Consider the following 27490-nt stretch of genomic DNA (forward strand, 5'->3'; position numbering starts at 1 on the left):
GAGTTCTCATTGTTCAATTCCCACCTATGAGTGAGAACATGCGGTGTTTGGTTTTTTGTCCTTGCAATAGTTTACTGAGAATGATGATTTCCAGTTTCATCCATGTCCCTACAAAGGACATAAACTCATCATTTTTTATGGCTGCATAGTATTCCATGGTGTATATATGCCACATTTTCTTAATCCAGTCTATCGTTGTTGGACATTTGGGTTGGTTCCAAGTCTTTGCTATTGTGAATAGTGCCACAATAAACATACGTGTGCATGTGTCTTTATAGCAGCATGATTTATAGTCCTTTGGGTATATACCCAGTAATGGGATGGCTGGGTCAAATGGTATTTCTAGTTCTAGATCCATGAGGAATCGCCACACTGACTTCCACAATGGTTGAACTAGTTTACAGTCCCACCAACAGTGTAAAAGTGTTCCTATTTCTCCACATCCTCTCCAGCACCTGTTGTTTCCTGACTTTTTAATGATGGCCATTCTAACTGGTGTGAGATGGCATCTCATTGTGGTTTTGATTTGCATTTCTCTGATGGCCAGTGATGATGAGCATATTTGCATGTGTTTTTTGGCTGTGTTAAATGTCTTCTTTTGAGAAGTGTCTGTTCATGTCCTTTGCCCACTTTTTGATGGGGTTGTTTGTTTTTTTCTTGTAAATATGTTTGAGTTCATTGTAGCTTCTGGATATTAGCCCTTTGTCAGATGAGTAGGTTGCAAAAATTTTCTCCCATTCTGTAGGTTGCCTGTTCACTCTGATGGTAGTTTCTTTGGCTGTGCAGAAGCTCTTTAGTTTAATTAGATCCCATTTGTCAATTTTGGCTTTTGTTGCCATTGCTTTTGGTGTTTTAGACATGAAGTCCTTGGCCATGCCTATGTCCTGAATGGTATTGCCTAGGTTTTCTTCTAGGGTTTTTATGTTTTTAGGTCTAACATTTAAGTCTTTAATCCATCTTGAATTAATTTTTGTATAAGGTGTAAGGAAGGGATCCAGGTTCAGCTTTCTACATATGGCTAGCCAGTTTTCCCAGCACCATTTATTAAATAGGGAATCCTTTCCCCATTTCTTGTTTTTGTCAGGTTTGTCAAAGATCAGATAGTTGTAGATATGCGACATTATTTCTGAGGGCTCTGTTCTGTTCCATTGAAAGCTTATACACCATGATCAAGTGGGCTTCATCCCTGGGATGCATGGCTGGTTCAACATATGCAAATCAATAAATGTAATCCAGCATATAAACAGAACCAAAGACAAAAATCACATGATTATCTCAATAGATGCAGAAAAGGCCTTTGACAAAATTCAACAACCCTTCATGCTAAAAACTCTCAATAAATTAGGTATTGATGGGACATATCTCAAAATAATAAGAGCTATCTATGACAAACCCACAGCCAATATCATACTGAATGAGCAAAAACTGGAAGCATTCCCTTTGAAAACTGGCACAAGACAGGGATGCCCTCTCACCACTCCTGTTCAACATAGTGCTGGAAGTTCTGGCCAGGGCAATCAGGCAGGAGAAGGAAATAAAGGGTATTCAATTCGGAAAAGAGGAAGTCAAATTGTCCCTGTTTGCAGATGACATGATTGTATATCTAGAAAACCCCATTGTCTCAGCCCAAAATCTCCTTAAGCTGATTAGCAACTTCAGCAAAGTCTCAGGATACAAAATCAATGTACAAAAATCACAAGCATTCTTGTACACCAATCACAGACAAACAGCCAAATCACGAGTGAACTCCCATTCACAATTGCTTCAAAGAGAATAAAATACCTAGGAATCCAACTTACAAGGGATGTGAAAGACCTCCTCAAGGAGAACTACAAACCACTGCTCAATGAAATAAAAGAGGGTACAAACGAATGGAAGAACATTCCATGCTCATGGGTTGGAAGAATCAATATCGTGAAAATGGCCATACTGCCCAAGGTAATTTATAGATTCAATGCCATCCCCATCAAGCTACCAATGACTTTCTTCACAGAATTGGAAAAAACTACTTTAAAGTTCATATGGAACCAAAAAAGAGCCCGCATTGCCAAGTCAATCCTAAGCCAAAAGAACAAAGCTGGGGGCATCACGCTACCTGACTTCAAACTATACTACAAGGCTACGGTAACTAAAACAGCATGGTACTGGTACCACAACCAAGGAAGGCATTTGTTTACCGCATTGCTTGACAACAAGTTTATGAAAAAGAAGTAGAGGCTGTCATTGTAAGAGAATCATCTGGAATAGGAGTTTAGAATTAGCATTGCCAGTTAATAGACAAGCAAAATGTATAAATAGACCAACAAAATTGACTTGTCTTTAGTGGTTCAGTCTATCCCAAAAAGATAGGTGACAGGCTGGGCATCGTGGCTCACGCCTGTAATCCCAGCACTTTGGGAGGCCAAGGCGGATGGATCACAAGGTAGGGTTCAAGACCAGCCTAGCCAATATGGTGAAACCCTGTCTCTACTAAAAATACAAAAATTAGCCAGGCATGGTGGTGGGCACCTGTAATCCTAGCTCCTCAGGAGGCTGAGGCAAGAGAATTGCTTGAATCCGGGAGGCAGAGAGTGCAGTGAGCCAAGATCGCACCACTGCACTCAGCCTGGGCAACAGAGTGAGACTCCATTTCAAAAAATAATAATGATAAGGGACAAAGTCAGGTAGCTTAAAATTCTTGATTTCTCGTGATGTGCACAGTGCACTCCATCAATTAATTCATGGAAATAACCCCCAAAATGAATATAGTTCAGTATCCAGAGTTTCTTACTTTTGTTGTCAAATTAGACTGCTTAGTATCAGAAGTAGGACCTTGAATTCATTATCTGTGCCTCCTCATGAAAGTAGTTTAACTCTGTGTGTCTCAGTTTCCTCATCTGCAAAATGCAAATGCAATAGTTAGAGTATCTATCAAACGGAGTTCTAGAAGGATTAAATGTGATAACATATATATATGTATATATGTGTGTGTGTGTGTGTGTGTATATATATATATATAAAATATGTATTTTATATATATAAATCTATTAGAGTAGGACCTGGCACATCAGCAGCACTCTATATATGTTAGCTATTATTATTCTCTTACTAAGTTCTCACATTTGACCTGCAGAGAAGTTGTGTTTTTCTCGAATTACTAAAGACAATTTTAAGGCTCAGAGAAGCCAAATAACTTGTCCAAAATCAAACAGAAAACAGCAGAGCCAGGTCTCAAAGACAGATGTGTCAGGCTCCAAAGCTTTATGTCTTTCCACTCTGGCCCTACCTTCTCCAGGATATAATCAGATGGAAAACAAAATCTCACTTCACATTCCATATGTACCAACTACTTGGAGCAAGACTGATCCTTTCCCATGTCTAAATATAAACACTGTACATCACCAGCAGTTGTGGGCAATACCATTGTACTTTTTCTTTTGAGATATTTTAAATCTGCTATGCACACTTTTATTATTATTGAAAATTGTAGATTGGAGAGGTGATGGTGAGATAGCCTGGTAACTTTGAATGATCGCTTTAGGTTAGTATGAAATACAGTAGGATATTTTGCCACCATTGGCCACTGTAGCTGTTGGGAAAAAATATTTTCTACATTTTAGGTTGAAAAAAGACAATAAATGGATTGATTGTTCTTCATGAGTACCCTAACAATATCATTAGAAACAGTCTGGGTTTGGAAAACATTACAGTGATTTTGAAAGTGAACCTGGATTCCTGAGATCTTGACATTGCTTGTCTGGGTAGAGCCTGAAACTCTCCATGCTTATAAGCACCTCCAGTTACATGTATGAGGGTGGTCTGGAAGCATAACATTCATCTCTGAATGATGCTGGATGTTGTAGTGATACTTAAATGCTCCAACACCAGCATAGATACCACCAAGAGGATCCTCAGTCCTTTGGAATTTTTTGACACCTCTGTTTTGTTTTGGGGGCTTTTGTTTGGTTGTTTTTTTCAGTTGGTTGGTATTTGGGCCTGCTCTGGGCTTTTAAATTTATCTCTTCATTGACAAGTAATAATTGTGTATACTTATGGGCTACAATGTGATAGTTATGAACCAAGGGCTTGTTTTTCCTTAATTGTATCTTCTTTTTTAAGATATATTTTATTATTATAAGTGTTTCATTGGAGAATAATCTTCATTTTCTTAAAGCAACTAAAATGTTACCTGAGGTTCTTGCAGTTGCTTAAACATTTTCAGAAAATATAAAGAAGGTACTTTCTCACAATCCAAAAATTTGTGAAATTTGGATTTAAATAACTAATTTCAACTTCTACTTAATTAGAAAATATGTATTCACACCAGTTAATTTAGATGACTCGGAAGTTGATAAATACTTACATACAATTTCATGATATAGCTGCTATGTACTAGTTATTCATAATGGAAGATGTTTCGGTTATGTCCATAAAACTTTGCAGTTCTTGTGACACATGTTTACATCACAATCCCCCCAAACTCTAATCCATTTTCCCTGAACACCGGATTGCCTATAGGCAACTTCCTTAGATTGTCCCTTAGAATATGGTGTCCAGAACTTGACATATTGTACCCGTGACTTTAATAAGGATAATATGGCAGAACTATGAACTCCATTGTGTTCTAATAAACTCTGCAAGGAATTTCTTAGAGTTTCTAGCCCAGTGATCTGAGAGGTCAGCAATGCTTGTATTATCAACAGTTTCTTAAATTGTGTTGTCTACCTCTCAAAGTCCAGTGCAATTTTTATGTAATTAGCAGCCAAGTCAAAAGAGTAATGTCACCCTATCTATGAGACTGACTCAAAATATTCTATTGATGGAGTGTACAACAATATTCTGTGGTTCAATGCAGAGCCCCAGGGTAGAGGATATTGTTTTAAGCCTTTCTAGTTTACTTTTTTGTTGATTTGTTTGTGGAACGCATAGCCAACCCATGCAGAAATAACCTTGTAAAGATTGTTTTCTCTAAGTACAGCTCTTGGCTGGTTGTAGGCACTAGAATATTGACAGCACTAATTAAGTTGACTGTATCCAATGTCTTAGGTCAGGCCTTGAAGCAGAGCCTGAGACAGGGTTTCTTGTGAAAGTGATTTGTTGAAATAGGGTTCACAGGAGAAATCTGTAGGGAATGAGAGAAGAGGTCAAGATGGAGAAACAGCCTAGCAGAGGTGTGATTTCCAGAATTCAGCCTCACATCACAGGAAACTCTAGAGCATAAATTGGTATCACAGAAGTCCCACCTCAAGGAAAGAAGGTAACTGTCATCAGTCACTGTTTGGCTGCAGGATGCCTCGGAGAAGTGGGTTGAATAACCTCCCAGCATCCCAGACATCTCTGAGTGTGCTGCCTCCTGTTAGCCAAGGACAATGTTCTGGTGAAGGAGAGTATGAGTTTTAAACACTAGCAGCAATACCAAATGGAAGCAATATCCTAATACAGAGGACCCGGTCAGGAAACCAATAGTATCTGCTTCAGTCTGTTCCATACAGCAATAGGAAACAGTGACTTATGAGGTTCTTTGTCTCCAGACTTTATGAATGCAAGAAAAATAATTGAGCAAGGATAATTAAAACCATAAAAGAAAGTGTCTAAATTCAAACTTTATTTTATTACGCTGGGCTTAAAATGACAATTGCAGAAATTTCTCCATCTCTCGTATTGCAATTGCTTAATGTTCACACATTAATTTTGGAACCTTCATCTGTAATCCACACTATGGTGTGTATGCATATCCATGCAAAAACAAGTTTTAGAATTTGTTATTTCTGTCTTTCAGAACAAACTGCAGAATGGTCACTTCAGCTTTCATATAGGAATCCTCTCTAGTTCTAAGGTTTACCTCTTGGAGCAGTAGTCATTGTTTTCTCAGCGTTGAGACTTGTTTTATGACACCACAGGAATTTTCTGGTTCTCTCTGATAGTGATAAAGCCACATATTCCATTTTAAAAATAACCTATTACAGCCAAGAACCCACTTGACTTAAAGCCATGTCCTGTTTGTATACAGGAAACTGTTTTGTGGTCTACGTTGATGTGGAGTTTAATGGTTTCGTATTCTCAAATAGACTCTCCTTGGCAACTGTGATCTCAATTGTGGCAGGTTACACTGCTGTTCGACAATATATGGTTTTCATCTACCTTTGAGTCCAGGAAGAGAGCTTAGTTTCCTCTACTCAAAGTCATGTGTGTGGGTACATGATTTCCTTTTTGTAAATGACATATAATAATTTTACATATTTATTGAGTACAAAGTGATGTTTTGATCCGTATGTATAATGATCAGATCAGGGTAATCCATCATCTCAAGTATTTATCATCTCTTTGTCTTGGGAATAGTTAATATATTCCTTGTAGCCATTTGAAACTGTATTATTATCTATGATTATCAGCCTGCAGTGGTATAAAACACTAGAAGTTATGCCTCCTACCTATCTGTAATAAAGCACAAATTATATGCATTATTTCCAGGTGGAGACATTTAACTGTTGGTGCTTAACTTTCCAAACCATGCTTCCTCTACAACAATGTTTGTGGAAGCATACAGTCAGGTAGAAGTCGCCAGAGATGCTGAGTTAACACATAGAAGACAGCTGGCCTGGGGAATCGCCTAGACCAAAAGTTAATGTTCCATGAGTAAACCATTTGTTATGATGTGGCACTGACTCTTGGGGTTACTTGGAAACCGCATATAACCTAGACTATCCTGACTAATAAAAAGATTCAATTATGCAACTCTTCTTGTATGTATGAAAGAACACATATTATTGTGCCAATTTTATGAATTAGGGAGCTGAGCTGCTAGAAAGTTACACGATTTTACTGAAAGCAACAAGAAAGTGAGTGGGGAAAAAAATAAGATTTAAAAACTAATGCTCTCTGAATCCAGGACAATTTTATTCTCTTGCAGGATGGGAACAAAGGGTCATCTGCATTGCCTCCTTGCAGTGGATTTAGCGATGTGGTAATTACATGTAAGCATACTGAAGTCTGCCACTGAAGGTACATGACCATTTGAACATTTATCTCCATAAATGCCAATAATTTTATTCCCAAAATATCTTTATAAAAATTGATCTTATAGGAAGGAACCCAGTCGTCAATGATTTGCCCTTCTATAGAACTAAATATTTTTATTCCAAATACAATTCAAATCTAAATCACAGAATTTGTAATTGGAATAGGAGCAAAATAATAAAACCACAATTATTGTTATTATCACATATCAGTTTGTTAACTAGTTATATATGATATAACTTAATATTTGTCAAAATATAACCCAGATATTACTACTGACAGTTTTATAGCTGAAAAAGCCTGAGAATTTGAAAATGTAAACAATCTGCCCAAGGTCACAGAGTTTCTGTGGGAGAAGATTCAGTACAATTTCTTATGGGTAGGACCTTAGGACAGTCTGTGTTTTAGCTTAAACACTGCCTAGATGATCTCAAACAAGCCCTTTAACTGCTTCATTACTCATTTTTTATATGAAATTAAGAATAATACTATCCACTGGTTTGGTGTTAGTATCAAATCATGACTTATATGAAAACATTTGTACATTGAAGAACTCTTACAAGGTGTAATTTCCTTGTTATAATTACAATCATAGGAATGCTATAGAGATGATTATGAATCTGTGCCACACACTTTGTTCTGTTATATACTATTTCTTTTAAAAGAGCAACATATTTTTAAACGCTATCTTACATGTAATTATGCAGTGGGCAAGGATAAGTGGTGAGTTAACTGTGTTGGTAGTTCTTTTCTGAAGTATATCTCTAGCAAATAGCTTCATGGCTCACTGGAGCAATCAAAATTAAAAATGTATATGTGAGGCTTAAATACTCAAAAATAGCTCACAGTTAAATACATCATGCTGCTTAAAATTTTAAAAGATGCAATTATCTTTCCTGGCAAACTCTGAATATTCTCTGGAATGTTGACGAATATAAAAGGGTTTCAAACAGTAATTTTTACAAGGTTCTGTTAAATGGAAATACAGACGGGTATGTTATTTTCCTCTTTTACTGTAATCTCTCTTCCAATTTCCCCTTGGAATTTACATACTTCCTGAAAATTGATTCATTCAGTCAGTTTCAAAACTTTGAAATAGTGGTAGGTAAATAGAAAAATCTGTCCTTACAAATATATGAAGTAAAATAATATTGGAATAGCCATCACAGACTCTCTCTCTCTCTTTCCCTCTTTCTATGTCAAACACACAAACACACACACACACACACACACACACACACACACACACAGATTGCAGTTTTGAATAAGTCATACAAGCACAATTTTCTCAAATTTGAAACTTTTAGGATTTAAAACTTTCAGGGTATAATTATTACTGGTTGTGATAGTGTAAACAACTTAGTATATAAAAAGAATATTTTTCTTATTCTAAATATATTGGAGGAAGAGATGAAAACTAAAGCTAAGTGGCAATGCTATGATAAATGTGGTGTATGATTTGTATGTATATCATATAAATATGAATATATATATATATATATGACCTATATGGCAAGCATTGCTCTAGATGATACGATGTAACAGTAAACAGAATAGAAAAAGTCCATTAACTTGTGGATTTTGCATTATAGTGAGCAAGATAGTAAACAAATATATAGCCATGCTAAATGGTGATAAATACTCTGCGGGAAAATAAAGCAATGTAGTGTAATGAGAGTTATGGGGCCTCTATTTTATACAATATTGCATATCACTTAGGGTTCCGACAGGACCCTGGTGGCACATTCAAGTTGAGATAATTGAAGGTAATTTAATGAACGGACTATTATAAAAGGTATGGACAGGGTGTTGGGAAAACCCCAAGGTAGTTTTATAGCTCTGGGGATAGTACTGGCTGTCTACCTTACCAGTGTGGAAGAAGGACTGAATGAATCTGGAATAGAATATAGAATAGAAAGTGTGTGAAAAGAGCCACATGCAACGGACTGTGAACTTCAGTGGTGACTCCCACACAAACAGAGGAATAAATACCCCAAACTAACAGGTCTTCCCCCATCTAGTCTCTTCCCCCAATAGGCAAACCCTATAAGAAATAAAATTTCAAGGAAGTTCATTAGTGCAGTAAATATGACCTAGCCTGGTAGAACTCAGGGCAGGATAGAGAAGGACAGGAAGAGTCTGGAAAGGAAAACAAGCACTACAGGCACAGGTGGTCGAAACAGCCTTCTCAGAGGGGGAATAACAGTTAAGCAGAGATCTGGATTAGACAAAAGAGAGACAGCGTAGTAGTTATCTGGGGGAAGCTCTTTCAAAACTGAGGGTACACAAATTTTTAAGGTGCTTAGCATGTCATTTCCCAAAAGTACATTTTGTTTTTCATAAAACACTCCCTCTCCTCACTTACAGTTGCTGATCTGCTACAGTCTGCCCTCACCCCCAGAGATCGCCCATGACTATTTGAACTAAGCTCACCAAAAACACACATTCTGAACCAGAAAAGTCTTGACTTTGCCTTTATGTCTCTGACCTATACCACATTTTTAACATTATTTTTCTTAGCTTTCCTCTTGCATCGATATCCTTCCAATGTTATCATTACTTTGATGCTGGCTCCCCCTGTATATCTCTGATAATACTTCTTCTATTTTATTGCCTCATTCCCCCAAGGTCCTACCCTTGGACCTTTCTCCTATCATTAAATTTTTACTTGCTTTATATTATCAATTTCCTTTCCTTTTCTTGTCTATATGGTGAATCAGAACATAGAGGGAGGATGGATGGATGGGTGGGTGGGTGGATGGATGGATAGAGAAAGCGAGAGAGAGAGATAACTGAATTACTACAAAAGGCTAACACAGGCCTTTAAAGTGGCCTGCTCGATCTCTCGTCCTCAATATTTCTACAATGGAAACAACAATCACCTTCTTTTTGTTTGCTGCCAGTTCCAGTGAATGGTAGCAGCAATGTTTAAGCTATCACCACTTAAAATTTCTGTATCTTCACATCTTTCTATTCTCAACCTATCTTTTCCAACGAATGGCCATGTTATCAGCATACCTACAGTGGAACTTACCATCTCCATTATTTGTTCTGCTCTTCCTCCTGAGTTATCACAGTGAATGGCAACATACTCTTCTGTTTCTCATATATGTGCAACATTTTCAGCTCATCTCTTTCAGTAAATTGTAATGTCCTATTTTGTCTTTTGTATTCATATCCTCTTTCAGTTCCCACTATTATCACTCTAATTTAATTCTTCATAATTCTCACCAGCATAATGGATGATATTTTTCATTTCCCCATATCTAACACGTAGGAGCCCAGGACTGATCAGGCAGGTCCTTGCTGCTAAAACCTGGGTGGGTAGTAGTAGACAGTTAATACTAGCAGGACCAGCACTATCACAGTAACACACTCACCCTGAAATAGGGAGAGGGAGTTTCAAGTTACACAATTATAAACTGAAGGAGTTGTTGACAGTGATGGGGTAAAGGAGTTGGTTGTAGATAAGACCCTGGTGCAATTCCTGAGTTCATGGTTGGTGCCTGTGATGTGTCTCAGTGGTCATTAGTGATATGGCAAGAGATCAAACATATCATTTTATGCATTCATTCAGAAAGTGTAATTTGAGTGTCCAACACATTCCAAGGTCGTGTGATAAAGAATAATTGAGGGTATGTCCTACTTTAAATGGGGTAGTCAAAGGTCTTTCTGCAAAGTAACATACTTGCACTGTAAAGGTAAGAATGAGCATGAGAAGAAAAGAGTACCCTACGAAATATAAGTCTCCTCCTAATGTTTTTCCCTCTCTTCTCCCATTAATATAGAATTTGTCCCTAGAGTCAATGTTGATAATGATAACAATGATGGTGATAGTGATATGGAATATAACAATGATGATGGTAACAGCAATTGATACAGTAAAATTGTCATGAGAGCAGAGACCATGTGTGTATTGTTTGCTGCTTAATCCTCAACATCTATCACAGTATCAGGCACAACATTGATATTCAATAAATATTTGTTGGAGGAACAGAAGTATGAATGAAAGATGATGGCAATGACTAGGAGTGGTTCAATTCAATTGAGCTGATAACAGTGTATTATGTACCTCAAAACTAGAGACTGTCAATATTTGTCTGCATCAATTGCTTTTAAGGAAATGAACCATTCCAGTGATATTGTATCTCAGACAATTAATTTTTGCCTTATTCTGTTGAGCATTATCACCTAGTATTTAGCACATTGTTAATTATCACTTTGTAACACTTTGTAAAGTGTGAAAAATCCTGCTGCACGGATTCCTCTCTTCCACTAATTGTGTTTCACTCCAACCCAGAGCCTACACAAGCAGAAAATAAAGCATTTACAATAACATAACTAAAATAAACTGAATACAACTTTTATTCTTAAAACATAACATGCCAGTAACTGCTCTCTAAGCACTGATAAAAGACAAAGAGGTGTTATGAAGAATAAATGTTTCATTCAAAAATCTATAATAATGTATTAGGAAAAAGAGCAAGGTGGGCTTGCAAGATGAATGTGAATGCACACACACAGCATTCGTCCTAATTGGCCTAGGCAATATTTATTTTTTATTTATAATTTTATTTTTAAACTTGATTGAATTTCAAGTGTGGAGGACAAAGGCATATAAGATGATGGGGAACAATCTGATATTTTACTGTACTCCCACTCACTATCCCTACTGCTTACCACAATGCCAAGTCAATTGTGTTTATATATCTATAATCTGATACTGATACAGGAGAAGGTAAAATAACACCTTCAAAGTCAATAACTCATACAGGATTCAAATATGAACTATGCAATTGGCTATCACATTGACCCTGGGCAAATTATGTACCATCTCAATTTCAACATAATTATAAAACTAAATTACACCCAGCAGAAAGTAGATACTCATTGGATACCAGTTGCTGACCTCTTTCCACATTCAACACAATGTCATATTAGAGCAATTGCTGAGCAACAGATAAGACAAAATCTGATAGTTTTAACTACTCAAATAAGCTCTCAAATTTACCATCCTCTATAACTAGTGACAGATTTTACTAGATACATTAGGTTGTAAAACATAGGCCTTGCCATTAATTATAATGTATAAATTGATATGATCTTCTGCACCAGTAATTCTGAATCAATGTTTATTAAAAACCGGTAAGAAAATATTATAAAAAAGTGTAACTTTTAGTCTAATTCTATGTAATCATTTTTTGCAATCATAAAACAATACATGTTTATATTATTAATATTATATAATTATGCATGAATAAAATTTTGTTACATTTTATTATTATACTTTTAAGTTCTAGGGCACATGTGCACAATGTGCAGTTTTGTTGCATATGTATACATGTGCCATGTTGGTGTGCTGCACCCATTAACTCGTCATTTACGTTAGGTATATCTCCTAATGCTGTCCCTCCCCCCTCCCCCCTCCCCCCCCACACAACAGGCCCCGGTGTGTGATGTTCCCCTTCCTGTGACCAAGTGTTCTCATTGTTCACTTCCCATCTATGAATGAGAACATGCAGTGTTTGGTTTTTTCTGACTGCGATAGTTTGCTGAGAATGATGGTTTCCAGCTTCATCCATGTCCCTACAAAGAACATGAACTCATCCTTTTTTATGACTGCATAGTATTCCATGGTGTATAGGCGCCACATTTCCTTAATCCAGTCTATCATTGATGGACAATTGGGTTGGTTCCAAGTCTTTGCTATTGTGAATAGTGCTGCAGTAAACATACGTGTGCATGTGTCTTTATAGCAGCATGATTTATAATCCTTTGGGTATATACCCAGTAATGGGATGGCTGGGTCAAATGGTATTTCTAGTTCTAGATCCTTGAGGAATCACCACACTGTCTTCCACAATGGTTGAAACAGTTTACAGTCCCACCAACAGTGTAAAAGTGTTCTTATTTCCCCACATCCTCTCCAGCACCTGTTGTTTCCTGACTTTTTAATGATTGCCATTCTAACTGGTGTGAGATGGTATCTCACTGTGGTTTTGATTTGCATTTCTCTGATGGCCAGTGATGATGAGCATTTTTTCATGTGTCTGTTTGCTGCATAAATGTCTTCTTTTGAGAAGTGTCTGTTCCTATCCTTCACCCACTTTTTGATGGGTTTGTTTGATTTTTTCTTGTAAATTTGTATGAGTTCTTTGTAGATTCTGGATATTAGCCCTTTGTCAGATGAGTAGATTGCAAAAATTTTCTCCCATTCTGTAGGTTGCCTGTTCACTCTGATGGTAGTTTCTTTGGCTGTGCAGAAGCTCTTAGTTTAATTAGATCCCATTTGTCAATTTTGGCTTTTGTTGCCATTGCTTTTTGTGTTTTAGACATGAAGTCCTTGCCCATGCCTATGTCCTGAATGGTATTGCCTAGGTTTTCTTCTAGGGTTTTTATGGTTTTAGGTCTAACATGTAAGTCTTTAATCCATCTTGAATTAATTTTTGTATAAGGTGTAAGGAAGGGATCCAGTTTCAGCTTTCTACATATGGCTAGCCAGTTTTCCCAGCACCATTTATTAAATAGGGAATCCTTTCCCCATTGCTTGTTTTTGTCAGGTTTGTCAAAGATCAGATGGTTGTAGATGTGTGGTATTGTTTCGAGGGCTCTGTTCTGTTCTGTTCCATTGGTCTATATCTCTGTTTTGGTACCAGTACCATGCTGTTTTGGTTACTGTAGACTCGTATATAGTTTGAACTCAGGTAGCCTGATGCCTCCAGCTTTGTTCTTTTGGCTTAGGATTGTCTTGGCAATGCGGGCTCTTTTTTGGTTCCATATGAACTTTAAAGTAGTTTTTTCCAATTCTGTAAAGAAAGTCATTGGTAGCTTGATGGGGATGGCATTAAATCTATAAATTACCTTGGACAGTATGGCCATTTTCACGATACTGATTCTTCCTATCCGTGAGCATGGAATGTTCTTCCATTTGTTTGTGTCTTCTTTTATTTCATTGAGCAGTGCTTTGTAGTTCTCCTTGAAGAGGTCTTTCACATCCCTTGTAAGTTGGATTCCTAGGTATTTTATTCTCTTTGAAGCAATTCTGAATGGGAGTTCACCCATGATTTGGCTCTCTGTTTGTCTGTTATTGGTGTACAAGAATGCTTGTGATTTTTGCACATTGATTTTGTATCCTGAGACTTTGCTGAAGTTGCTTATCAGCTTAAGGAGATTTTGGGCTGAGACAGTGGGGTTTTCTAAAGATACAATCATATCATCTGCAAACAGGGACAATTTGACTTCCTCTTTTCCTAATTGAATACCCTTTATTTCTTTCTCCTGCCTGATTGCCCTGGCCAGAACTTCCAACACTATGTTGAATAGGAGTGGTGAGAGAGGGCATCCCTGCCTTGTGCCAGTTTTCAAAGGGAATGCTTCCAGTTTTTGCTCATTCAGTATGATATTGGCTGTGGGTTTGTCATAAATAGCTCTTATTATTTTGAGATACATCCCATCAATACCTAATTTATTGAGAGTTTTTAGCATGAAGGGCTGTTGAATTTTATCAAATGCCTTTTCTGCATCTATTGAAATAATCATGTGTTTTTTGTCTTTGGTTCTGTTTATATGCTGGATTACATTTATTGATTTGCGTATGTTGAACCAGCCTTTGCATCCCAGGGATGAAGCCCACTTGATCATTGTGGATAAGCTTTTTGATGTGCTGCTGGATTTGGTTTGCCAGTATTTTACTGAGGACTTTTGCATCGATGTTCATCAGGGATATTGGTCTAAATATTGGTGAGAATCATCTTTCTCACCAATGCACTTTTACCTCACGTCTTTCCGTTTTTTCAGCCCTAGGAATACACATCATCCATACTTTCTTACAGAATTGTTACAGAGAACAGAGACAAGCCAAACCTTATTGCCTGATCTGTGAATATGCAGACATTGAAAGAATCAGAGATTCCAAGTTTAAGGAATATACAATCTGATGATTACAGGAATGATAAATATCTATGTCATAAACAATATATTTGCAAGCATATATGATTAACTATAGTTGATTTCTTGCACCATAAATCATCAATGTTTGTAACAACTGGATAGAGAAGATATCAGTGAAGATTTGGGAGACTAGGTTTTTGTGTGACCAGGAGAAGAAACTATTCCTAGATCTGAATCTGGGGAGAGAAGAATTTATAAACCCTCAGATAGGTTTGCAGATTTGAGAGAAAAGAAGACCTTGAGTTACTTGCAGATCGAGCCTTCTAGATCTCCCTACCATTCTTTGTGCATTAGAAATAGTAGAATAAAAATTGCTATGTAAGATGTTTGCAAGGATGAGCTCAATGCTCCCTTATAAAAATTGCGTGTGCAATGTAAGGAGCAACAGATCATTTTCTGTGTGTTCTAGACAAGAGCAGCATTGGCAGAGAGACCTGGCAAACCTGGGGAGGCCATGCTACTGGTACTAAAAAGAAGTAGCCATTATCTGCATGAGCCAATAACCTGGTAGAAGTGAAGATGCTGCAGTAAATGTCATAAGGGTATGTGACAACCAAGATCCAAGTGTTTCCTTTCTTACTGCACAAAGGGCAGGCTTCCATGCAGTTTCCTGGGAACTCAAAGAAAAAATCTGGGAAAACAGGCATATAGTTCCTGAATTGAACAGGTTTACTAATCAGTCAGTTACTGGGACCAGAACTCAATCATAGAATTTGTTTTGAAGAAATTTACAGGTCGCATTTTTTGAACAACAAAGTTGGTTTTGTGATATCCATGCCTGATGCATAACTAAAAATCAAAAACTGTTGTCATGTGTAAAGTAGAAAACATAACAATCTATGGATGATAGGGTTAGACTTTGTGTCTCCACCCAAATCTCATCTTGAATTGTAATCTCCATAATCCCCATAATCCCCACGTGTCAAGGGAGAGACCAGGTGGAGGTAAGTGAATCATGGGAGCAGTTTCCCCTATGCTCTTCTCATGATTGTGAGTGAGTTCTCACCAGATCTGATGGTTTTATAAGGGGCTCTTCCCCCTTCACTCAGAACCTCTCCTTCCTGCCACCTCGCTTCCCCTTTGCCTTCTGCCATGATTGTAAGTTTCCTGAGGCCTCCTCAGCCATGCTGAACCATGTGTCAATTAAACCTCTTTCCTTTATAGATTACCAAGTTTTGGGAAGTTCTTTATAGCAGTATAAAAATGGACTAATACAATGGACTTTTGATTTTAGCTCTGAAATATAAAAAGCTTGGAAGTTGTCACCTTCGTTCCAACAACTAGAAATAGCCAAAGAAAGAAATCAATTTTTCTTAGACAAATTGAGTTCACAAAGCAAACTGCCACTTGAAAATATGAATAGGTGGGTAAAACCAGAGAGCTGCAGTCAAGATCTGTTTACCTGGAGCAGAAGACACTGGAACAATAAATTGATAGACTAAGTGATAATTTTGATAAATTGTTGGACTAACATAACAGTAAGGAAACCCTGGGGTTGAAAGAGTGTTAGAGGGATTCCCAGACTTTTGGGAGTTTTACTTCCAGGAACCCCATGGAACCTCACTAGATTCTCATAATGAAGATCTGAGAGATATCTTCTCTTGGCTCTGGCAAGTGGATGGGAAGAGTAATAGTTACTAAATACTCCTACATCATTCTCTCTAACAAAGGCTTCCTCTCCAAGAGAACATACTTTACTAGAGCTTTGTTTAATGTGGAGGAAAGTAAATCACTTAACTCCAGCCCCCTTCTAGCCTTCCTTTCTCGCCTAAGGCTAAGCAAAAAGCTTAGAAACACTTGTGACTGTTCACGGCCCAAAGAAACAGGACTATTAACAGACTAACCTTTGATAATATGATTACAGGTGATAGAATGCTCCCGTCCTTTGTACCTTACTACCATGCCAGTAGAGCTCCAGCATAATAACGGTGCATTGCATCTGAAAGCACTGTAGGACACAGTTGTTCTATGAAGGGGGAGCTACTTAGGGAAGATCAAAGTTAAGAGGGAAAGGAAAAGAAGGACACTAGAAGACTTTTTGAAGACTTTAGGATCTACAGCCACAACAAACATTGAAAACATCCCATTACTGGCCAGATTTAAATAAATCCTCACACTAATGACCTATTTTCCTTAGTTACCATTATGCAATACAGTGTGTCCAACTTTTTAAAAAAATTTCAAGGCATGCCAAAAAGTAAGAAAAGGAGTCAGAGTAGAAAAAGCAAGCATAATGTGGAGTTGAAATTATCAAATAAAGAATTTTAAATAACTATGATTAATATGTTAATGGCTCTAATGGAAAAGTAGACAGCATGTAAGAACAGATGGTTAATGTAAGCAGAGAGATGGGAGCTCTAAAAAATAAAGGAAGTGATAAGCAAAGACACCGTAAAAGATGAATAATTTCTTTAATACTCTCAGACTGGACATGACCAATAGAAGATAGGTTAATAGAAATTCCTGAAACTGAAAGACAAAGAGAAAAAAAAATAAAAACAAACAAAAACAGAACAAAAAAACCCAAAACATCCACCAAGAAATGTGGGACAATTTTAAAACGTGCAAAATACATATTTTTGAATATGTAATTCATAAATTTAGAATAAAAATTTTAGAATAAAAAGAAAAAAGAAATAGAGCAGAAGAAATATATGACTAAGGACTTCAAAAAGTATTACACATAGGCATATCATATTCAAACAGCAGAACACCAAAAGCAAAGAAAAAGTCTTGAAGAAACTGTAGAGGAAGGAAAAACAACCTAGTTACCGAGGAAATAGGATAAGAATTACGGTGAACTTCTCAGCAGAAGTCCTGTAAACAAGAACAGAGTGGAGTCCAATATTTAAAGGATTGAAAGAAAAATCACCAAACTAAAATTGTATATTAAATCAAATAGTTCTTCAAAAATAAAGGAGAAATTAAACCTTTCTCAGACAAACAAAAACTGAAGGAGTTTACCATCAGCAGACATGTCCTCCAAGAAATGTTAAAAGAGGTTATTCAGAGAGAAGGAAAATGATATTGGTAAGAAAATTTATGTAAAGAAATAAAAATATGAGAGGAGAAATACATAAAGATATTTTCTTTCTTATTCTTAATTTACCTAAAAGATAACTGATGGTTTAGATTAATAATAGTAACGTTGCATTGAGTGATTATAGCATATAGGTAAATAAATGGAATGACAACAATGGTCATAAAGGATGGGAGGAAGAAATTGGGAACATTTTTATTAGGAAACTGAGCAATACATGATCTGGTATAGTATTGAAGATAGATTAGTAAAAAATTGTGTATTGAAAACTCTAGGAAAAACACGAACATATTTTAAAGTATGTTTTATATGCTAGGAGAGGAGATAGAATCATATAAAACATTCAATTTAAACCAGATAAGTCAGAAAAACATGGGGTGGGGCAGAACAAAGAAAAAATACAATTAATAAAAATTAATCAGAAGATACTGAAGAAATAACTTCAAATTATCATCAAAATATAAATAATTAAAAGACACCATCAGAGTGGATAAAAAAATAAAGATGCCATCATATATTTGGTCTGCAAGAAACTGATTTCAAATATAAAAGGTAAGCCAGATGTAACTGATGGAGAATGACATTGCACACTTATGGTGAATCAGAAGAAAACTGGAGTACTAAATTAGTTTCAGACACATGAGGCTTCAGAAAAAGGAAAATTATGGAGAATTAAGGGAGGCATTATATATCAAAAAGGAGTCAATTCTTCAAGAAATAAAACAATCCTAAAGGTGTATGAACCTAACAACAGAGTATCAAATTACAGACTGATAGGAAAGAAAAGAGAAATACATAAACTTGGTATTGTAATTGGAGATTCAACATCCCCTTTCAGTAAGGGATACATCAAGCAGATATAAAATTGGTAAGGGTATAGTCGACCTGAAGAGTACTATCAATCAACTTGATCTAACTGACGTTTTATAAAACACTTCATACAGTAACAGGATGGAATATTCACCAAGATAAAACACATTCTGAACCAGAAATGTTACTTTAACAAATTTAAAAGAATAGAAGTAATGCAAATTATGGTTTCAGCCCAAAATAAAATTAAACTGAAAATCAGTATATATTGAAAATATATCTGGAAAGCCCCCAGTTATTTAGAGATAAAACACACACACACTTCTAACATGGGTCAAAAGTCTCAAGAAATATGCAAGCGTTCTGTTTTAAATTAAAATAAAGGTATATCATTAAATTTTGTGAGATGCAGAAAAATCGGTAGAGATAAATTTGTAGCATTAAATTTATGTATTAGAAGACATTAAACATTTTAAATTAATAATATAACTTCCATATTAGTAAAATAGAGAAAGAAGAACAAGCTATAGCAAGCAAGCAGAAAAAAAAAATAAAAATTAGAACAGACCTCAATGAAATTGAAAAAAGAAAAAGAAAAATCAATAAACCCTAAAGTCAATTCTTTGAAAATTTCAGTTAAAGTGTTGTACTTCTAATCAAGCTAACCAAGAAAAAAAAGAAGATACAAATCACAGTATTAGAAACAAAAGAGAGGTCATAACTTGGTCCATCCAGGGTTCTGTAACAAAATGCCTTAGACTAGGTAATTTTAAAGCAACAGAAATGTATTTAATATAACAGTTGTGGAACTGGGAAGCCCAAGATCAAGGTGCCAGCTGATTCAGTGTCTGGTGAAGACCTGCTCTCTGCTTGGAAGATGGTGTCGCCTTGTCAAGTCCTCACATGGTAGAAGGGTGCAAGACCACAATCTATTTTATGACAGAACTAATCTCATTCATGGAGATGGAGCCCTCATGGTTTAATCATTCCATAAGGCCCCATGTCTTAATATTATCCTACTAGATATTAGGTTTCAGCATAGTAATTTTGGGTGGACACAAACATTCAGACCATAGCATTCTATCTCTGCCCCCACCCCCACAAAAGTCATGCTCTTCTCACGTGCAAAATACATTCATTCCATCTCAATAGCCCCCAAATCTTTTCTTGTTCCAGAACAAATTCAGAAGTCTAAAGTCCTAAGTTTTATCTAAATCAGATGTGAATGAGACTCAAATGTGTGATTAATCATAAAGCAGATTCCCTTTCAGCTGGGAGCCCGTGGTATCAAACAAGTCATCTGTTTTCAAGATACAGCAGTGGGATAGGCATAGGATGAACATTTTCATTCCAAAAGGGAGAAGTAGGAAAGAATAAAATAACAGGTCCTGACCAAATCCAAAAGTCAACAAAGCAAACATAAAATCTTAATGTTCAAGAATAATTTTTGTGTCAAAGTCCTGCTTTTCTTGACATACCTGGGTGGGGGTTGGACCTCCATGATTTCAAGGGGCCTTATCCCAGTGGTTTCTCTCAGTGCAAAAACTCTGATGAGTTGGAAAGTTGTGCCTGTGACTTATGCAGACTGGGGTTTTAGTGGCAGCCCTGTCCACACAGCTTCATTAGGCATTGCCCTATTGGGTACTATCTTCAGTAGTTCTGCCTCTGACAATTCTCTGCCTGGACTCTGAGGCTTTCTATGGCATTTTTTGAAATCTAGGTAGAGAATTCACGCCCTCACGGCTTACGTACTGTGCACCCTGGTGCGAAGGCATTGCATGGACCATACCAAGGTTTACAGTCTGCCTTTTGGAAAGGCAAACTGAGCCACACATGGGCCCACTTGAGCCACAACTGGGACAGCCAAGGATTACTGCACCAGAATGCAAGTAGAGAACCTTGAAAATTTTCCGTTCCCAAGTCTTGATATTCTAGGCCCTGTGATGAGCAGAGCAGCCCAAAAGATTTCTGAAATGCCTTTGGGTTCATTTATACATTGTCTTGATGAACGGCACCAGGCTTCTGCCTATCCATGCTAATCTCCTTATCAAAGTGTAGCTTGGCCACATCTTTGGTGTTCTCTGCTGAACAGGTTTTTTCATTATTTGCGTTGTAGCGAGGCTGGAAAATTTCTAAATCTTTTAAGTCTTTCTTCCCTTACGATGACAAATTCCACCTTTAGTTGGTTTATCTTTTCTTGCATTGTACTCTAAGCACTCAAGATAAGTCATGCCATACCCTCAGCAGTTTGCGTAGAGATTTCTTTTGCAAAATATCCCATTTTATTGCCCACAAAACACTAGGACACAAACATGATTCAGCAAAGTTCTTTGCCACTTCGTACAAAAATGTCTTCAATTTTCCAATAGAATGTTCTCATTTCCATCTGAGGCCTCATTAGAAAGGCTTTTAGCATCCATATTTCTACACAATCTCTTAAATCATCTCTAAGATGATTGAGGCTTTCTCTACAGCTCACTTCTTATTCTGAACCCTCACCAGAATCACGCTCTATGGTCCATTCAAAGCAGTACAGGCTTCTTCCAACACATACCTCCAAACTGTTTCAGCCTCTATCCATTACCTAGTTTCAAAGATGCTTCCACATTTTTAGATATTTGTTATAGTAGAACTCCACTTATGGTACCAACTTCTGTTTTAGTTCATTTGGGTTGGTATAACAAAATACCTTAGACTAGGTAATTTGTAAACAACAGAAATATATTGCTCAGTTCTTCAGGCTGGGAAGTCCAAGATTAAGTCACTGGGCAATTTGGTGTCCAGTAAGTACTTGTTCTGTACTTCAAACATGGTGCCTTGTTGGTGCAGCCTCACATGGTGGAAGGAGGCAAGACAGTTCCTTTCAACCTCTTTAATAGAAACACACTAATTCCATTCTTGAGGGTGGAGCCCTCATGACTTAATTATTTCCAAAAACGTCCCACTTCTTCAAACTCTCACATTGGGTATTGGATTCCAATATATAAATTTTGGGGGACACCAACATTCAGACCATAGCAAGTCATCACAGCTGATCACATAGTTATTAAAAGGGTAACAAAAACATGAACAATTCTGTACCCCAAAATTTGATAACAGAAAATGGACCAATTTTTTGAAAGAAACAAACTACAAAAACTCACACAAGGAGAGATATGTTAAATAATTAGGCTGGTATCTATTTAAGAAATTGAGTCAGTAATTAATAACCTTTTAAGAAAGAACCAGTAACAGGTGGTTTTGTGGGTGGATTCTAGCAAACATTTAAGATAAAAATAGCAGTAATTCTCTGAAATATATTCTGGAAAATATAAGCAGAGGAAAACTCTGCTTATATCTGCAAACTCATTCTACAAGGATATTACCATAATAATAAAAACAGCTAAAGACATTACAAGAAAGGAAAACTACTGAGTACGTTTCTCATAAACACAAATGCAAAAGTCTTCAACAAAATATTATTATATAAAATCCAGCAATGTATAAAAAGACTACACCATGACCAGTGGGATTCATTTCAGATGTACAAAGTTGCCTCAACCTTCAAAAATCAACATAAGACATCACATAGACAGTCTAAAGAAAACATGAGCATATTAATTGATAAAAAGGGATTCAAAAACTCCAACACTAATGATAAAAACTTATGGCAAAATAAAAGTTTTCAGAAATAGAAGGCAACATCCTCAACTTGGTGGAGAACATCTTCAATAACCCCGCAGCTAAGGTAATACTTCATGGTGAGAAACTGGATACTTTTCTCCTAAGAGCAGCAACAATGCAAGGATATCTTCTTTCAATTTTCATTTACAACATCATATTGAAAGTCCTTTGAGCTAAATAAGACAGGAAAAGTAAATAAAAGGCATACAAATATGCATTCTTTATTAGCAAATTACATAATATAATATAAAGTCTTACAAAATCAACAAAACAATTCCTGGAACCAATAAATGTGTGTAGCCAGGTTACAAGATACAATGTTAATATAAAATGCTAATTTCCTTCCTATATATTAGAAATGCATGATTAAAATTTAAATTATCATAAAATACCATTTACAATATATATTAGGTCGTTCTGCATTGATATAAAGGAATACCTGAGGCTGGGCAATTTATAAAGAAAATAAATTTAATTGGCTCACGATTCTGAAGGATGTACAAGTATGGCACCAGCATCTGCTTCTGGTGAGGGGCTCAGGAAAGTTATAATCATGATGGAAGGTGATGGGCAGCCAGCATGTCATACGACCAGAGAGTGAGGGGGGAGGTGCCACACACTTTTAACCAATCAGCTGTTTCATGAACTGAGAACGCACTTATCACCAAGGGGATGGTACTAAACTATTCATGAGGGATCCACCCCCATGATCTAATCACCTCTCACCAGACCCCACCTTCAACATGGGAAATCACATTCCAACATGAGATTTGGAGGGGTCAAGCATCCAAACTATATCACAATAGCACTGAAAAAAATGAAATATGTATAAATTAAAATATGTGCAAAATCTGTATGTTAAAAACTATAAAACAGTAATATAAAGTAATTTAAAAATCTAAGTAAATTGAGTGACATTCCATACTCATGGATTAGAGGATCAATATTGCTAATATGTCAATTCTTTCCAAAATAATCTACAGATTCAATATAGTCCCAACCAACTCCCAGTAAACTACTTTATAGATATCAGAAAGCTCATTCTGAAGTTTATATTGAAAAACCTTGAATAGCCAACAAAATGCTTAGGAAGAGCAAGCTGGAGTACTTGTATTACTTGACTCTAGACTTATACAGAAAATCAAGAGAGCATAAATGCATATATCAACAGAATAGAGCAGAGTCCAGAAGTAGACCTACAAAAATAGTCAACCGATCTTTGACAAAGGAACGAAGGCTAATCAATAAAGAAATGATATATTTTCAATAATTTTACTGGGACAATTAGATGTCTATATGCCAAACAACCTAAACACAGGCATTACAGCTTTTGTAATACATGCAAAATGGATGTTAGATCGAAATGTAAAACACACTATTATAAACTTTTAAGAGGAACACTTGAGAAGATCTAGATGATCTGTGGGTTTGTCCACGTGTTTTGGATATAATAAGAAATGCTTGATCCAAGAAAAAGAAAGTTGGATTTTGTTAAAATTAGAAAATTCTACTCCACCAAAGACATTGTTAAGAGAATGAAAAAAAAAAAGTCACAGACTTGGAAAAAATGTTTGCAAAACAAATATAATAATATTTATTAAAAAAAAAAAAAAAAAAAAAAAAAAAAAAAAAAAAAAAAAACACAAAGACTTACAGAAAAAAATATGAAAAAATAATCATTAATAAGTTCAATAAGCAAAGTGAGATATCACTATATACATAACAGAAGGAGTAAAATTTTAAAAATAATAATACAAGACAGACAATGCCATTTGTTTGTGAGTATGCCAATCAAGAGACTCTCAATCATTCTTGGAGGGGATGTGAAATGATACAGCTGCTTTGGAAGATGATTTGGTAGTTTCTGACAAAGCTCAGAACAGCCTTCCCCATATAATTTGGCAATTCTGCTCCTAGATATTTATACAATTGATTTGAAAACTATGCCTACTCAAAAATATGCAAGTAAATGATTATATTAGCTTTATTTATAATAGCCCCAAAATGGGATCAACCAAGATGTCTTTCAATAGGTAAATTTTTAAACAATATCTGGTACATCCTTACAGTGGAATATTGTTCAGCAAAAAAAAAAATCAGTTCATGAAAAGACAGGGAAAGTGTATATGCTAATGATAGGTGAAAGAAACAAATCTGAAAAGGCTATGTACCACATGCTTTCACATGTATGGCATTTTGAGAAAGGTAAAACTTAGAGATTATAAGATCAGTGGTGACCAGAGAGGAGGGGAGAAGGAAGGAGAACTGAGGAGTTGAAACACAGAGGATTTTTTAGGGTTATAAAACTATTTTTTATAATACTGTCATGGAGGATGCATGACACCATACATTTGGCAAAAGACACAGAACTTTATAGCAGAAAAAAATTGAACCCTGGTGTATGTAAAGTTTTAAACACACACACACAACATCCCTAGGGTGTGTATGTGTGTGTGTGTATATATGTGTGTGTCTGTGTGTGTGTGTGTATATATATATATATATATATAGATGGACAGATGGGGTGGTTGGGTCCCCAGGTAGAATGTAGAATGGGACAGGACAATTGAACTGTTTTAAATATATACAAAACAATTTCCTTAAATGAGGTGGAGAAAAATTTTTTGACCTAAGTAATTTTGGAAATGCGTGTAGTCTAAGAATAAAGGGAGAAGAAGCTATACATAGAGAGTGTACCCTAGTTGAAAAAAGTCCTTTCCTACAGCAGTACTGGCTAATCATTCTAATATTGCTATAAATTCATACTAGAGTTGTAAAATTAAAGAAATGAATAACAAGTGGTGAAAGGTTTCTCAGTGCTGGAGGGGGACTTTACAGACATGTAAGAACTCTAGAATGATCTACGAGGCAATGAGTTAATGTTGGCTTCATCAATGTAAACTCATGTTTACCTTAATATAGCTAGAGATGGTTATAGATAGGAATATATATATATATATCCGTAAGTTAATATGCACATACATTTTCTTGCCTTCTCAGCTTAGAGGGTATAGAAGCACCACCACCTCAGTAGACACAAGCATACCTACTATTTAGATCTTGTTTTCTATTACCATTCTCCAATGAAAGGAACCAGATCTCCTTGAAGATTTGTCTGATTCTAAGACTAGGGTATGAGAGATACAAAATAAACCTCCAATATCCTGTAATGCAGAAAGAAAAATAGTGTTAAAAGTCACAATAATGGCAATGTGTGATTTTATGTCAAAGATACACAGAAGTCAATTGAAAAAGCTCCCAATAACAAAAGGTGGAATAATTTGAGCAACAAAATAAAGTTTTATTAGATTATAGCCCAAAATGTAAAAATCCGTGAATCCATACAATGTAAATAAATGATTGAGGTAGGAAGATCTCTTGAGCATGGGAGGTCAAGGCTTCGGTGAGCTGTGACCGCACTACTTCACTCCAGCCTGAGGGACTATACAGAAGGACAAGCGGGATGGGTGGCGGAGACCCTGTCTCAATAATCATAATAAGTTATTGAATAAATGTTTTAAATGGAGAGAATAGATAGCTCTCTTATGCCTAACTCTAGATAACGTATATAGATACTTTGCCATTAAGGAGATGGAAAATAACTCTTCACTCTTTTAAATGTGGGCTATGTATACTGACTTCCTTCCAAAGAGTACAGTATGAAAGAGTCAATAGTCACTTTACAGTGGAGAAACCTGAGAAATCCTACTTTAGGTAAGCATCAAGGTTAACATCAATAGTGATGTCATGTTGGTAACATGCTCCCTTGACATCACGTGAGAAAATGGCACTTTAAATTTTTGGTTATCCTCCCAAAAGCACATAACTTGCTTTCTCACTCTAACCTTGAGAAAAATGCCAGACAAATCTTAATTGAGGTACAATTTACAAAATGCTTGACCAATACTCAAAATTGTCAGAGTCATCAAAAACTTAAAATGTCTGTAAAACTGTTACAATTAATGGGTGCCTAGGATCTTTAACAACTAAATATAATATGAAATCTTGAAACAGAAAAAGAACATTAGGTAAAAACTAAGAAAACATGAATAATGCACAAACCAAATGTATCAAATTTGGTTCATTCATTGTAACAAACGTGCCATACTAATAAAAAAACTTAGAGTGGAAACCAAATGTGAGTTATATAAGAACGCAAACAATATCTAAAACTGTTCTAAAAACAGTTTATTAAAGCACAATAAAATAGAGTTACGTGTACAATTTAACATGCTTAATGACATAAATGCTGAAATTTGTCACTTTAATAGTAAAAAAAAGTTCTCGTGATCTCGTTTTGCACTTTAAATGTATTCATATTTTTTCTGGACAAAAATATTTTTTAAATTTTTATTTTTATTAAAATGAAAATGTTTTTATCTATAAGTAAATAAAACATGTTTCATAGACTATTAAAATTCTAATGCTTTATTTGCAAGCAGAAAAATCAACCATTATGCTAACCCCAAACAGTACCAGGAAGCAATACACTCTAATTAGATTTACATGTTAACTTTCTAAACTTGTTTTCTTGGAGATAAGTTCAGCAATAAAGTATAAATGAAATTAGATGGTTATCTAATAAAACACGTTATTTAGTGGCCATTTGCTACTGCATGTAATACTGATTATCTTTTTACCAATGGAAACTAAATACTATACTCACTATATAAATACACATATACACATTTTATCTCTCATATATATGTATGTATGAGAGACAGAGATCAAGGTAAATAAGCATATATACATACATGTAACATAACATCTATCTATGACATATATATTTATATAGCTACTGCTGGCAGTTATGGTTTAGTACTTTATGTTGCTTTATAACATTATCAATCCAAATAACGTGTGTAGGTGTGTGTGTGTGTGTATATATTTACACAAATGCACAGTGAATATTGAAATAATTGTATTATAATACTGCATTATTAAACTATGATTAAATGAACATGGTTGTGAGACATGGGAGAAAAAATCTTATTTAATCCTCTGTTAGCATTGTGCAGTCTGAGTTAAAGA

The sequence above is a fragment of the Nomascus leucogenys genome, chromosome 2 (assembly GCF_006542625.1).
Source record: "Nomascus leucogenys isolate Asia chromosome 2, Asia_NLE_v1, whole genome shotgun sequence".
Taxonomy (NCBI): domain Eukaryota; kingdom Metazoa; phylum Chordata; class Mammalia; order Primates; family Hylobatidae; genus Nomascus; species Nomascus leucogenys.